The sequence below is a fragment of the Pseudophryne corroboree genome, chromosome 2 (assembly GCF_028390025.1).
Source record: "Pseudophryne corroboree isolate aPseCor3 chromosome 2, aPseCor3.hap2, whole genome shotgun sequence".
NCBI classification, from domain to species: domain Eukaryota; kingdom Metazoa; phylum Chordata; class Amphibia; order Anura; family Myobatrachidae; genus Pseudophryne; species Pseudophryne corroboree.
In genome coordinates, this window is record NC_086445.1 from 1,003,300,735 (window position 1) to 1,003,316,608 (window position 15,874).

Genomic DNA, 15,874 nt, shown 5'->3' on the forward strand with positions numbered 1-15,874 from the left:
ATTTGTTCATTCACATCGGTCCCTGCCCCAGTGGAGCTTAGTCTATTCCCTACCACATGCGCACACATTCACGCTAGGGTTAATTTTATCTGGAGCCAATTTAATTTAACCTACCAGTATATTTTTGGATTGTGGGAGGAAACCCATGCAAGTATGGGGAGAACATACAAACTCCACACAGTTATGGCCATGGTGGAACCCATGACCTCGATGCTGAGAGGCAGTAATGCTAACCATTACGCCATCCATGCTTTTTCATACTTTTGAAAAATGTTTTTGCAGTCTAGCTCACCCAGTGTGTATTATGTCAGTGTTTAGTTACCCTGTACTTGTCCTATATTGTCCTTAACTGTAAGTCAATATTGTCCTGATTTATGTACTCTGCAATTGGGTGCTGCGAATCCCTTGTGGTGCGATATAAATAAAAATGCAGCACCTATACCCATGTATCATATTAGTATCTTCCAAAAGAGTGTGAGCTTACATGCAGGGCCCTCCGACCTTCCTGTCTGTTATTCCCCTGTCTCGCTTTATTACTGTTTTGTTCACAATTGTAAAGAAGCGGAATATACTGGCGCTATGTGAATACAATAGACAATGCGTCGGCATGCTCTGTCTGGCACATACTGTACAAACTGCTGACTGAAGCACAATTCAGCTCTCCCTAATCTTAATTCAGTCTGGAAAAAGGACTTGGGACTCCCTATCTCAGGCAGTGGGAAGTGAGAACAAGTCTTTTAGTTTACTCTCATCTCTTCCCAAAGCGTTTCAGTAGTAGAAACACATAATTTTTTTTTTTTTACATGATGGCATAGGTGCCCAAGTGTTTAGGGCTGTGATTGGGGAGGAGGGGCGCCACCTGACCCTGGTTCCTGGCTGTTTTAAGCTTGACCTTCCCATCTCTAGGTATATGAAATCTCCTTTTAAACCCTATAGTATCGTGGTGAAGGCAGTGATCCCAGTTTATTGGAAGACCCCTCACCCTCCTCCGATATCCATTTGGATTTGGAGACGTGATATGGAGGATATAAAATACTTTTACTACATACAAGGCTATTAACCAAACTGCACCAACATACATCTCTTCACTCATCTCAAAATATCTCCGTACCTGACCTATCCACTCTGCACAAGATCTGCGTCTCTTATCCACACGCATCACTTGTTCACACTCAAAATTACAGGACTTTGGGGGAAATTCCAAGTTGATCGCAGCAGGAATTTTGTTAGCAGTTGGGCAAATCCATGTGCACTGCAGGAGGGGCAGATATAACATGTGCAGAGAGAGTTAGATTTGGGTGTGGTGTGTTCAATCTGCAATCTAATTTGCAGTGTAAAAATAAAGCAGCCAGTATTTACCCTGCACAGAAATAAAATAACCCACCCAAATCTAACTCTCTCTGCACATGATACATCTGCCCCACCTGCAGTGCACATGGTTTTGCCCAACTGCTAACAAAATTCCTGCTGCGATCAACTTGGAATTACCCTCTTTATCCGGGCTTCACCCACTCTGTGGAATGCCCTCCCACGCACAATAAGACTCTCCTCTAGTCTCTAAACCTTTGAACATTCCCTGAAAACTCATCTCTTCAGGCAAGTCTTTCAAATTCCAGACCCACCCACATAACCTTCAATGCTTCCCTATCTAATTACATCCTCTCTGTACAGTACACATAACCTCACACATCTTGTCTTTCTTTACTCTCACACCCTCCTGACCCTTGGCCAACATTGCTGGGTGATCATATCATACAACCTACTATGCAATCTGGTGGACCATTATGCAATAGGTAGCATCTATCCAGCGTGGTACAGGTATTCCACAGGGAATAACATCGGGGTGTAGAGTTGGATCTTGATCCGAGGCACCAACAGGCTAAAGCTTTGACTGTTTCCAAGATGCACTGCACTGCCTCCTCTATAACCCCGCCTCCAGGCACTGGAGCTCAGTTTGTAAGTTGGTACCTGCAGTGCAGGCAGCTAACAGGGAGGGCTGCGCAATACAGCCCTGAAAAGAGCTTTTCTCTGGCTGGGTCCACAGGATAACATTGGGATATTGTCGAGCGACAGCGAAAATGGCACCAACACGGTCACGAGCTTTCTGGCCTCCCAGGATGCATTGGGGCCTCCACTATATAGTCCCGCCCACTGACTCAGTCAGATCAGTTTTTTGCTTGGTGCTGCAGGAAGCTGCATGGTCAGGGCTGCTGTGAAAGCAGCCTCAAGTTTTCATTACTTTATTTTTATAGACTTACTGTTTTGGTTAGAGCGACTTCTCTTAACAGCGTCTTAAACGTGTATTAGAAAGAGTCGCTCCAACAACTCCCCACCGGGTCGCAACAACGCTTACCTTCGCGGTACAGTGCTGTCTCGACGGGCGTCTGTGTCGGATGTTCTAGCAGGTCCAGCAGACGTTACCAGGCTGTGGCCGGAGCATGGGGAGACAGTGAGTATATGGACTTCCTCTTACTAGAGGGGTCAGGACACAGCTACGCTGATTTGGTGGAGACTACAAACAGCGTGTTGATGCGCCGAACATCTCGAGTGTGACAGCGCTACGCTCCGGGGATCATAGGCGCCAGGACTAGGTGAGGCCGCGATCCTGGGAGTTTAAGTCAACAGGGGGTTTCAGACGCTCTCCTGGCCGTCCCTCCTCCGAGTTCATGGCCAGTTCCCGCGGGTCTCTCGTTTCATGAACTGAATGACCTCACTTCCGGCTCAGACGCTACCACGAGGGTACTCGGTCGCAGCTTAGACGCTGCGGTTGCGTACACTGGATATAAACCCGCCCAGACCGAGTCGCAGGCCTTTAGTGTCTGCATGCACGTGGACTCGCTCAGCGTCCGTGTCCGTTGGTGAGCGTCCGTGTCCGTTATCAGTTACCAAGAGCGGCAGTGTACACCAGTAGCGTCTGAATCCACTCAGCGTCTTTCGAGCGTCTTTGCTTGCATATGGAAGTGTGGTGAGTCTCCCTGTATCCCGCTCCCTGGAGGCAGGGTATACAGTACTAAAAATTCCTTCTACTTCTTAGTGGGCACTGTTAATTTTTAGTACCTATTGCATATGAGACCTGTATATTACTGTGTTTTCTGCATGTTATGTTGAAAAAGAACCAGTTAAACAGAAGTACAATTTTCCTACTTATGTATAAGTTGTTATGGAGGTTGTATTCTCATATGACAATGTCTAATTGTTACAAACCTGCAGCGGCCGCGGCGGCCGCGCTTGTCCCTACGGGTGGTCTGGTCTGCCCGGCGCCTCGTTCCCCCTGGCGGTCTCCGGATTCAGTGGCGGGTCGGCGCTGCTCCCCGGCGGCTTCCCGGAAGCAGGGACGCCGCCATCGCAAGTGAGGGCAAGCAGGCGGAGCAGGTCTGACGTCACCTGCCTGCTCCGTCAATCAGGCTGGGGCGGGGAGTTTAAAAGCGGATACCAGGCAGAGATCCGGTGCCTGAGTATCTTCGTTTCTCCTTCGGAAGCTGTGATTCCAGAGCTCCCTCGTCCTGTGCCTCCAAGCATACTGTACCTCCAAGCATCCCGTGCCTCCAAGCACCTCCGTGCCTCCAAGCACCTCCGTGCCTCCAAGCACCCCGTGCCTCCAAGCACCTCGTGCCTCCAAGCACCTCCGTGCCTCCAAGCACCTCCGTGCCTCCAAGCACCTCCGTGCCTCCCAGCACCTCGTGCCTCCAAGCACCTCCGTGCCTCCAAGCACCCCGTGCCTCCAAGCACCTCGTGCCTCCAAGCACCTCCGTGCCTCCAAGCACCTCCGTGCCTCCAAGCACCTCCGTGCCTCCCAGCACCTCGTGCCTCCAAGCACCTCCGTGCCTCCAAGTACCTCCGTGCCTCCAAGTACCCTCGTGCCTCCAAGCACCTCGTGCCTCCAAGCACCTCCGTGCCTCCAAGCACCTCCGTGCCTCCAAGCACCTCGTGCCTCCAAGCATCTCCGTACCTCCAGGGGCCTCCTAGCACGCCCTGTACTTCCAGCACCTCAGAACCCCAATACCGCGGAGCCTCCGACATCACGGTACCTCTAATATCTCAGTACCCCAGCCTTCAGTATTTCTACGAGTCTTGTCTTACAGGAGACCGTCAAGAACTCCTCTGTGCCTCCCGCCTGCCGACGTAGTCCTGCATGAGGAAGACCTACATCCGGCCATCCCTACTGCGACCCAGTGGCGGTTCCTCTTCCCGGTCATCGGAAGAAGCCCCGAGTCCACAACACTCCCAAACCAGGTCAGTGATAGTATACTCAGGCCTAATGGACTCGGGGATTCGGAACACGGACTCGAGTGCCATCCAGAACCTGGCTTCCCGAGTACAAAGTCAGGAGGCGGCGCAAGGCCAGGTGATGCAGTACCTCCAGCAGTTGTCCGGACGTCTGGATCAGATCCAGGCGTCTCTGGCCTCAGTAATTCCGGCTCCTGCTCCAGTGGTCGCACCAGTTGTCGTTGCCAGTAATGTTCAACCATCGGCTGGTATCACTCCACGTCTTCAGTTGCCTACTCCGTCCCGCTATAATGGGAATCCCAAAAATTGCCGCGGTTTCTTGAACCAATGCGAGGTACATTTCGAGCTACTTGCACACAACTTTCCTACAGACCGGTCCAAGGTAGCATATATCATTTCTTTATTGGAAGGTTCTGCTCTGGATTGGGTGTCTCCACTATGGGAACGGTCCGATCCCATGGTTTCCAACTATACCAACTTCATCTCGTCCTTTCGAAGGATTTTCGACGAACCCGGCAGAATGACCACGGCTTCTTCCGATTTGCTCCATGTTCGGCAAGGCGCCCGTTCCGTGGGCCAGTATGTGGTTCATTTCCAGACCATTGCTTCCGAACTACGCTGGAATAATGACGCTCTGAGAGCTGCCTTCTGGAACGGTCTTTCCGACCGGCTGAAAGATGAGCTGGTTACTAGAGATCTGCCGGATCCATTAGAAGATTTGATTTCTCTGTGCGTCAAGGTGGATCTTCGGATGCAAGAGCGTGGAAGAGAACGTAGCCATTCAGATCGTCCCAGGCTCCGGAATCCTAATCCTAGGCCGGTGGCCTCACCTAGCTCAGATGAGCCCATGCAAATTAACCGCTCCCGACTGTCTCCAGAAGAACGACAGCGTCGTCGTGAGGGTAAACTCTGCCTTTACTGTGGAGCCGCAGATCATTTTCTTAAATCTTGTAAAGTCCGTCCGGGAAACGGGCAGTCCTAGCTTGTTCCGGAGGAGTCAAGCTGGGAGTTGCGACAAAAGCTTCTCCAACTTCGGACTGTTTGCTTCCAGTAACTCTAGTCTCCAACTCAGTCTCCAAGTCTTGTGAAGCCCTATTGGACTCCGGAGCTGCGGGGAACTTCGTTTCTTCCATCTGTGCCCAAAGTTTGGGTTTGAAGTTACGGCCTATCGAGCGGCCAATCTCACTGACGGCTATCAATGGGACTAGAATTGCCAAAGGTCTTATAAGGTGGCGCACGGGGCCAGTTAAGCTGCAGGTCGGGGCTCTACATCAGGAAGATTTGGAACTCTTGGTAATCCCAGAAATGTCCCATGATCTGGTTCTTGGAATACCTTGGCTAAAAAGTCATAATCCCCACATCGACTGGAAGTCGTCACAAATTCTGTCCTGGAGTTCCTTTTGTCACACTAATTGTCTTACTCCTGTCTGTCCGCTCCGTGTCACTTCCAAGACGGATGAAGAGCACATTCCGGAGGCATATCAAGGGTACAAGGACGTGTTTTCGGAACAAGCTGCGGACCTATTACCACCTCACAGGCCTTGGGACTGCTCTATTGACCTTGTCCCAGGGAAGACGCCACCCCGTGGTCGCACATATCCTCTGTCTCTTCCTGAGACCCAAGCCATGTCGGAGTATATTAAGTCCAATCTGCTCAAAGGATTCATTCGCCCCTCTTCCTCCCCTGCTGGTGCAGGCTTCTTTTTTGTGAAGAAAAAAGACGGAGGGTTGAGACCATGCATCGACTACCGCGGCCTAAATGACATTACTATTAAGAATAAGTACCCTTTGCCACTAATCACAGAGTTATTTGATAGGGTTCGTGGGGCCCGCATTTTTTCCAAACTCGACTTGAGAGGAGCTTATAATCTTATACGCATCCGAGAGGGGGATGAATGGAAGACTGCCTTTAATACCCGAGATGGGCATTACGAATACTTGGTGATGCCATTTGGTCTTAGTAATGCTCCCGCGGTTTTCCAGGGATTCGTCAATGAAATCTTTCGTGATATGCTGTATCAGAGCGTTGTGGTATATTTGGACGACATATTGATTTTTTCCAAGAATCTTGTCGAACACAGGTTACAAGTCAAAGAAGTACTACACCGTTTACGAGAGAATCATCTCTACGCCAAGCTCTCCAAGTGTACATTTGAAGTAACATCTATTCCGTTCCTCGGTTATGTCATCTCGGGGACGGAGCTTCGCATGGATCCGGAAAAGTTATCTGCCATTCGTGACTGGACTCAACCTCTTTCCCTGAAAGCAATACAAAGATTCCTGGGCTTTGCGAACTACTACAGGAAATTCATTAAGGGTTTCTCCACCATTGTTGCGCCCATTACTGCCCTGACGAGGAAGAGTTCCAATCCTAGTCTGTGGTCCCCGGAAGCCATTTTAGCTTTTTCTCGTTTAAAATTAGCCTTCATGACGGCTCCAGTTCTCAAACAACCAGATTTCGATGAACCCTTCTTCTTAGAAGTTGATGCGTCTTCAGTCGGAGTTGGGGCTGTTCTCTCCCAGTATTCCTCTGATAAGAAACTACATCCGTGTGGCTTCCATTCTCGTAAGTTCTCTCCGGCCGAACGGAACTACACTATTGGAGACCAGGAACTCTTGGCAATCAAGTCTGCCTTGGAAGAATGGAGATATCTTCTGGAAGGGGCTAAACACGTGTTTACTATCTACACAGATCACAAGAATTTGCTGTACATCAAATCCGCACAGTGCTTGAATCCTCGCCAGGCAAGATGGGCACTTTTCTTTTCCCGATTCTCGTTCATTATCAAGTACCGGGCCGGGAGTCTCAATATTAAAGCAGATGCACTTTCTCGTTCACAAGTTTCCTCTGACGAGGATGAACCTCCGGAGCGGGGTTTAATTCTGAATCCAGTTTCTGTCTCTGTTGCTTTAACTACTCCAGCTCCTCCTCCTGGAAGAATGTCCGTACCAGCTAGATTCCGCTCAAGGATACTACTGTGGGTCCATAACTCCAAGTTTTCCGGTCATCCCGGCGCTCAGAAGATGTACAAGTTTCTGCAAAGATCTTACTGGTGGAACACCATGAGGAAGGATGTACAAGATTGCGTTAATTCCTGTCCCCAATGTACACAACACAAATCTCCTCGTTTGCCTCCTGCAGGGTTACTTCGTCCTCTGCCTATCCCTGTGAGACCCTGGACTCACATTTCCATGGACTTCGTCACTGACCTGCCCTGTTCCAAAGGTTTCAACACCGTTTGGGTTATCGTTGACCGTTTTTCGAAGATGGCACACTTTGTGCCCTTGACTGGTCTTCCAACAGCACCGAAACTGGCACTACTGTTTATCCGAGAACATTTTCGTTTGCATGGGTTGCCACAAGAGATTGTTTCTGACCGAGGAGTACAGTTCACCGCCAGGTTTTGGAAAGCCCTTTGTTCGACTCTGCAAATCAAACTTAAGTTTTCGTCTGCTTATCATCCCCAAACAAATGGACAAACGGAACGTGTCAATCAGGATCTAGAGACTTTTCTTCGTCTGTACCTCTCTCCTTCACAGGACAATTGGGTGGAGTTGCTGCCTTGGGCGGAGTTTGCCCACAACCATTTGTTTCATTCTTCCACTGGGGAATCACCATTTTTCGTCAATTACGGGTTCCATCCCCGTGTTCCGGAATTTCCAAGCCTTCCGTTAGTAGAGGTTCCTGCTGTAGTATCCACTCTACGACACTTTGGACAAATTTGGAGGAAGGTTCATGCCAATCTTAAGCAGGTTTCGGCTCGGTACAAGTTCTTCGCAGATAAGAAACGGCGAGCTGCACCTCAATATAAAGTTGGGGACAGGGTATGGCTGTCCACACGGAACCTCCGGCTGAAGGTGCCTACCATGAAATTCGCTCCAAGGTTCATCGGGCCCTACCCTGTGCTAAAAGTCTTAAATCCTGTGGTCTGTAAACTGGGTTTGCCTGCCCATCTTCGAGTACCTAACGCCTTTCATGTTTCTCTACTCCGTCCCCTCGTTCTGAATCGGTTCCACTCAGCACTCCCTAGGTCAACGTCAGTAGTGGCAGAAGCCGGAGCAGAGTTTGAAATCAAAGCTATTCTTGACTCCCGTTATCTTCATAAAAAATTACAGTACTTGGTGGACTGGAAGGGTTACGGTCCTGAGGAAAGAAGTTGGATTGGAGCTACTGAAGTAATGGCTCCTCGTCTGATTCGGATCTTCCACTCCAAACATCCGACTAAGCCCGGGAAGTGTCCAGGGGCCACTCCTGGAGGAGGGGGTACTGTTACAAACCTGCAGCGGCCGCGGCGGCCGCGCTTGTCCCTACGGGTGGTCTGGTCTGCCCGGCGCCTCGTTCCCCCTGGCGGTCTCCGGATTCAGTGGCGGGTCGGCGCTGCTCCCCGGCGGCTTCCCGGAAGCAGGGACGCCGCCATCGCAAGTGAGGGCAAGCAGGCGGAGCAGGTCTGACGTCACCTGCCTGCTCCGTCAATCAGGCTGGGGCGGGGAGTTTAAAAGCGGATACCAGGCAGAGATCCGGTGCCTGAGTATCTTCGTTTCTCCTTCGGAAGCTGTGATTCCAGAGCTCCCTCGTCCTGTGCCTCCAAGCATACTGTACCTCCAAGCATCCCGTGCCTCCAAGCACCTCCGTGCCTCCAAGCACCTCCGTGCCTCCAAGCACCTCGTGCCTCCAAGCACCTCGTGCCTCCAAGCACCTCCGTGCCTCCAAGCACCTCCGTGCCTCCAAGCACCTCCGTGCCTCCCAGCACCTCGTGCCTCCAAGCACCTCCGTGCCTCCAAGCACCCCGTGCCTCCAAGCACCTCGTGCCTCCAAGCACCTCCGTGCCTCCAAGCACCTCCGTGCCTCCAAGCACCTCCGTGCCTCCCAGCACCTCGTGCCTCCAAGCACCTCCGTGCCTCCAAGTACCTCCGTGCCTCCAAGTACCCTCGTGCCTTCAAGCACCTCCGTGCCTCCAAGCACCTCGTGCCTCCAAGCACCTCCGTGCCTCCAAGCACCTCCGTGCCTCCAAGCACCTCCGTGCCTCCAAGCACCTCGTGCCTCCAAGCATCTCCGTACCTCCAGGGGCCTCCTAGCACGCCCTGTACTTCCAGCACCTCAGAACCCCAATACCGCGGAGCCTCCGACATCACGGTACCTCTAATATCTCAGTACCCCAGCCTTCAGTATTTCTACGAGTCTTGTCTTACAGGAGACCGTCAAGAACTCCTCTGTGCCTCCCGCCTGCCGACGTAGTCCTGCATGAGGAAGACCTACATCCGGCCATCCCTACTGCGACCCAGTGGCGGTTCCTCTTCCCGGTCATCGGAAGAAGCCCCGAGTCCACAACACTCCCAAACCAGGTCAGTGATACTAATGCTTTAACATGTGAATGACTGCTAGTATGTGTGCTGACTTTTCTGTGTAATGTCAGTCCTGTTCTGACCCTCAAATCAGGTACACTGTGGTCAGATTGATTTCACCTCTATATACTGATTATAGGGTGTGGTTCAGTCACAAAATTGTGTAGTCAATATCAGAAAAATGTCTGTGAGCGGCAAAAGTGATGAGGAGAATTTGTCAAGCACTCCTACAGCCCTAACATGCTTATCTTGTAAGTCAGGGGTAATTGATATGATTCAATTGGTCACTTATGAGGGTTTGTGTGCAAACTGTTTCGCTTTTCAGCGAAGTAAAAAACAGGAGTTAGTTCAACCTCCAGTAGAGCCACCATGGAATATGTTCGCAAAGACTCTGTCTTCAATAGCGGACAGGTTAGCTCCAGTAGCACCACCTCAAGGGTTAGGTTACACTATGAACCCATACATGCAGCTCCCTTCCTATGGTTTGGTTCCAGTAGCCTCTACAAGCAACCAAGGGGTAGGTAAGACTAAGACAGATACGTCTGTATGGCAGACTACACAAGAGGATACATCGGATGATGATGCGGAAATAATAGATTCAACTCCGTATGATGATGAGTCGCAGAGCTTTAGTTCAGATGATGTAGCTGAACTCATTAATGCAGTAAAGGCTGTGCTTTCTCTGGAAGAACCAGCCAAGACAGCGTTAAAAGCAAAAGCACCTGTATTCAAACGAACAAAGTCAGTGAAAGCTGAATTTCCAGCGTCAGAGGAGTTGACGGAAATGATGGATGAGTCTTGGGCAGCGCCCGGTAAAAAGTATAAGATTCCTAGGAGATGGGATTCTTATTATCCATTTCCTGCTGGAGATTGTTCGAAGAGAGAAGTTCCTCCAAAAGTAGATGCACATGTTCTGCGACTTGTGCACAAATCTGCTTTGCCACTGTCATCTACCTCTTTGAATGATGTCACAGACAGGAGGGTAGAGAGCCTATTGAAAAATATTTTTTCTCTTGTGGGTGCAGTGGTAAGACCTGCTATGGCTTTGGCCTGGGTAGCAAAGGCAATGGGCGAATGGATAGAGGAACTAGAGAATGACATCCCCTCTCCTACTAGGGAGCAAGAGGATCGTCTTTGCCGTTTAAGACAATCTGCCCAGTATTTAGAAGAAGCAGCCATTGATGTAGGCACTGTTGCTTCTAAAGCTTCAGCCCTGGCAGTAGTCGCTCGCAGAGCAGTCTGGCTACGGACCTGGAAGGCAGATGCGGAGTCCAAGAAGGAATTGGAAGCATTGCCTTTCGTGGGTAATATATTATTTGGAAAACCTTTATCGGATATCCTAGAGTCAGAGGCTGAATCGAAGAAGGTCAGATTTCCGGCTACCTACAACCCTAAGTCCAGGGGTTTAAAATTTCGCTCATTTCGCTGGCAAAGCAAAGCGAAAAGTAAAGAGGAGCCTAAACAACCCCAGTTTAAATCCAGGGGTAGGAAGCAGTGGGCTAGCAAAAAGCCAGCTTCCAAACCTGAACAAAAGCCCTCAGCCTGAAGAGACGGGCCTCCGCCTGGAGGATTCCAGGGTTGGGGGCCGACTCCTGCAATTTGCACCCACATGTCAACAGTCAACAACAGATACCTGGGTGCAGAAGGTAGTATCTCAGGGGTATGGGTTCCCATTCAGGAGGCAGCCTCCTCAAAGATTTTTTTGCACCAGCCCGTCTCGTATAGAGTCGAAGGCCAATGCCCTGCAAGAAGCAGTCCAAAAATTACTGCAGTCAGGTGTGATTGTCCCAGTACCTCCATCACAAAAGGGACAGGGGTATTACTCCAATCTGTTTCTAATCCAGAAACCAAATGGGTCATATCGACCAATTTTAAATCTGAAGATGTTGAACAATTACATATGGATCCCGAAGTTCCACATGGAGACGTTACGCTCCATAATGTTGGCTATGGAACCGGGAGACTATATGGTATCTCTGGATGTGCGGGATGCTTACCTACATGTGCCTATAGCACTATCACATCAGTGTTACCTCAGGTTTGCCATCCTCAAGGAACACTTCCAGTTCCAAGCTCTGCCCTTCGGGCTAGCTACAGCACCCAGGGTGTTTACCAAGATCATGGTGGTTATGGCAGCTTGTCTGCGCAAACAAGGGATAAGGATATTCCCATACCTAGACGACCTATTAATCTTAGCACAGTCGCAAGATTTACTGTTGAGCCATCTCCGACAGACGATAGTTTGTTTACAGAGACACGGGTGGCTCATAAATTGGGAGAAGTCGTCCCTGAATCCATCACGGCGGATGGTTCATTTGGGAGCCATATTGGATTAAGACCTACAGAGAGTTCTCTTACCAGAGAAGAAAATAGTCAAGGTGCAGGTCATGGCTCAGGAAGCGTTGCAAGCCCAGACAATGTCAGTCCATGCAGCAATGCGACTGTTGGGTCTGATGGTATCAACGTTCGACATGGTGGAATATGCGCAATTCCACTCCAGACCATTGCAGCAGCTTATTCTGACCAAAGGGAACGGAAATCATCAAACAATAAAGAAGCAGATGATAAAGATTCCAGTAAATGTAAAAAGGTCTCTAGCATGGTGGCTACAGACAGACCATTTAAACAAGGGGAGACCCTTTTGGATAAAAGAGTGGCAAGTCCTGACGACAGATGCCAGCCTGCAAGGTTGGGGGGCGGTACTCGGAAGCCTATGGTTCCAGGGAAAATGGACCGCAAGGGAAAGTCGCCTGCCGATAAATCTGTTAGAAATAAGAACCATTTACTTGGCCCTAGTTCAGGCAAAGGACAATCTACAAGGAAGACCAGTCCAGATCCGCTCAGACAATGCGACGGCAGTAGCATACCTAAATCATCAAGGAGGGACTCACAGCAAGAGTCTGATGGAGGAAGTAACTCCCATTCTAAAGTGGGCAGAACTCCATCTCCCAGCATTGTCAGCAGTATTTGTCCCGGGTGTACTAAATTGGGAAGCGGATTTTCTCAGTCGGCACACCATTCAGGAAACCGAATGGGCACTACACCCAGAAGTGTTTCAGACACTGGTGAACAGATGGGGTCTACCGGAAATAGACCTTATGGCGTCTCGTCTAAACAACAAAGTTCCGAGGTACGGATCAAGAACAAGGGACCCAGGAGCAGTCCTGGTAGACGCACTGTCAGTAGAATGGAGGTTTCAGCTGGCATATCTGTTCCCTCCAATATCTGTTACCCAGAGTAGTGAGAAAGATAAAACAGGCAAAAGGAGCAATCATTCTAATAGCTCCAGCTTGGCCAAGAAGGCATTGGTACACAGATCTGTGGAGAATGTCCGTGGAAGCACCGATACTGCTCCCTCAACGTCCAGATCTGTTAATGCAGGGTCCTTGTTGTCACAGTCATCTGGATCGCCTGTCTTTGACGGCGTGGCTGTTGAAACCTCTATCTTAGAGGCTAAAGGATTTTCAAAGCAAGTAATCCAAACCATGCTTAGAGCAAGAAAGCCTTCTTCGGCCCGTGTATATCATAGAATATGGCAAGCCTATATTCATTGGTGTTCTGGAAAAAATTACAATCCAAGAGCCTTTGAAGTAGCTAGAATTTTGGATTTTTCTGCAGGCAGGATTGGATAAGGGGTTGAAGGTTGCTTCCTTGAGGGTGCAAGTCTCAGCGTTGACTGTATGGTTTCAGCAGAAGATTGCTGACCTACAGGATGTACGTACGTTTTTCCAAGGAGTAGTACATATTCAACCTCCATTTGTTCCTCCTGCAGCTCCCTGGGATTTGAATTTAGTTCTTAAATTTCTCCAGGGTCCTTTGTTTGAACCACTTGAGAGAGCGGATCTTAAGTGGTTAACGATTAAAGTTCTTTTTTTACTGGCAATGGCGTCAGCCAGAAGAGTGTCAGATTTAGGAGCATTATCATGTAAGTCTCCTTTCCTAAGTTTTTTTCCAGTCAGAGCAGTTCTCAGAACGAGATCTAGTTATCTTCCAAAGGTGGTGTCAAAGTTTCACCTGAATGAAGAGATTGTAGTCCCAGCTTTTCAGGTATCGGGACTATCTGCGGGAGAAGCGTCACTGGACGTGGTCCGGTCTTTAAAAATCTATATAGATCGTACTAGTGCCATCAGGAAAACAGATTCCCTCTTCATCCTCTACGGATTCCATAGGAGAGGTTGGCCTGCTAGTAAACAGACGCTGGCGAGATGGCTCCGAGTGGTAATATCTGAAGCTTATTCTCATGCAGATCTCCCTATTCCGGCTAATGTCTCTGCACACTCTACACGTAAGGTAGGTCCTTCTTGGGCAGCACAACAGGGTGCATCAGCAGAACAGATATGTAAGGCAGCCACATGGTCTTCCATAAACACATTCATCAGACATTATGCCTTGGATACTTTTGCCTCTCATGACGCAGACTTCGGGCGAAAGGTCCTCCTGTGCAATCAGGAGCGTCCCCACCACTAAAATGGCTTTGGGAATCCCAATGTTATCCTGTGGATAATCCTGTGGACCCAGCCAGAGAAATAAACGTTATGGTAAGAACTTACCGTTGATAACGTGATTTCTCTTATGTCCACAGGTATCCACAGGGATCCCACCCGGACGCATCTGATTTGAGGATCTAGACAAACACTAAAAACCACTTCCTTCTTGTATGGAAGGGTGTGCATGTGTGTTCTTATCGCCTGTACAGGTCTCTACCTAATGTTCCTGCCTATAATCGCTGTGGAAAGAACTGATCTGACTGAGTCAGTGGGCGGGACTATATAGTGGAGGCCCCAATGCATCCTGGGAGGCCAGAAAGCTCGTGACCGTGTTGGTGCCATTTTCGCTGTCGCTCGACAATATCCCAATGTTATCCTGTGGATACCTGTGGACATAAGAGAAATCACGTTATCAACGGTAAGTTCTTACCATAACGTTTATTTCTGACATTGTGCTGCGGCTCCCTCGCCTACCCCAGTGGCGCTGTATACTCCCGCGCCCTGGTTGCCGGATACTTACAGCGGAGGCGCTCCGGTCTCGTCAGGCATACATACCACCGCTGCTCTCCAGGATCGCGTGGCCGCACGATAGGGAGGATGTAAGAGAGTCTCCCAGACGGGACCCGCCGAAATCGCGATCCGGTCGTGGCCTCCGGGGACGGAACGCGCCGCTGGCGTGGACACTGTGGCAGTGCAGGGACCCCACTATTTACTAAAATCCGTTTAGTATAGGCTCCATAGTACCCGGTGGTGAAGCCCAGCAGAGGGAATAAGGCTCTGACCTGTAGCCCCTCCCCCAGGCGCCATCTACAGCAGATGTTCCTGCCCTGGAGCTGCATCTCTCTCTCTCACTTCCTGTCAGCGTTTGGGCGCCATTACACAGAGCTGCGCTGATCTGGGATTGCTGGACACTGTCTCCTCTGTAAAGCCGCCTGTCTCATCAGCGCTGTGCATTTACAGGACACAAGTATTCTACATGTCGTTTAGACAGTGTTAGTTAAGAACAAGTGCAGAACTACAGGGATATTTAGTACAAGTATCCTGTGATATACATCCAGTATCTACTGTGCATTGTTATATCTGTATACATACATAGCTTTACTTACTATTGCTAGTCCAGTGCAGTTTTATTGTGGTTTGTAATAATTTCTGCATTATACATGTGACTGTGTGTGCCAATAGCTGCTGTGTGGTTCCTATTCCGTGTATCTCACACACATTGCTATCCCTGTATTCTGTACCCTGACGGGGGCTAAATGCATCAGGGTCTTATTTTTATCTATCTATCTATCTATCTATCTATCTATCTATCTATCTATCTATCTATCTATCTATCTATCTATCCATATACATATACATATACATATACAGTATTCAGAGGGCGCACAACAATACTGTTATTCCAAATAAAAATCTAAACCAGCGTGACCCGAAGGACGAAAATGTAATAAAACAATATATTAAAATTATAATACAATTGTATGATGTTTCATAAATACAATATTCATTTGTACAAGATGTCAATAAAACAATACTTCATAGTGTGAATTTTTCATAAAAAACGGGGGGGCATCTGTATACCTGGCACTGTGGGGACATCTGTATACCTGGCACTGTGGGGACATCTGTATACCTGGCACTGTGAGGGGCAATTGTATACCTGGCACTGTGGGGGGCATCTGTATACCTGGCACTGTGGGGACATCTGTATACCTGGCACTGTGGGGACATCTGTATACCTGGCACTGTGGGGACATCTGTATTCCTGGCACTGTGGGGACATCTGTATACCTGGCACTGTGGGGACATCTGTATAC

The 15,874-nt window shown here is 49.3% G+C and overlaps 1 protein-coding gene across 4 annotated transcripts in view; it reads left to right on the plus strand.

The window, feature by feature from the left end:
* Window positions 1–15,874, plus strand: part of TTC3 (tetratricopeptide repeat domain 3) — a 182,770-nt gene that overhangs the window by 940 nt on the left and 165,956 nt on the right. The gene's annotated exons all lie outside the window — the stretch shown is intronic.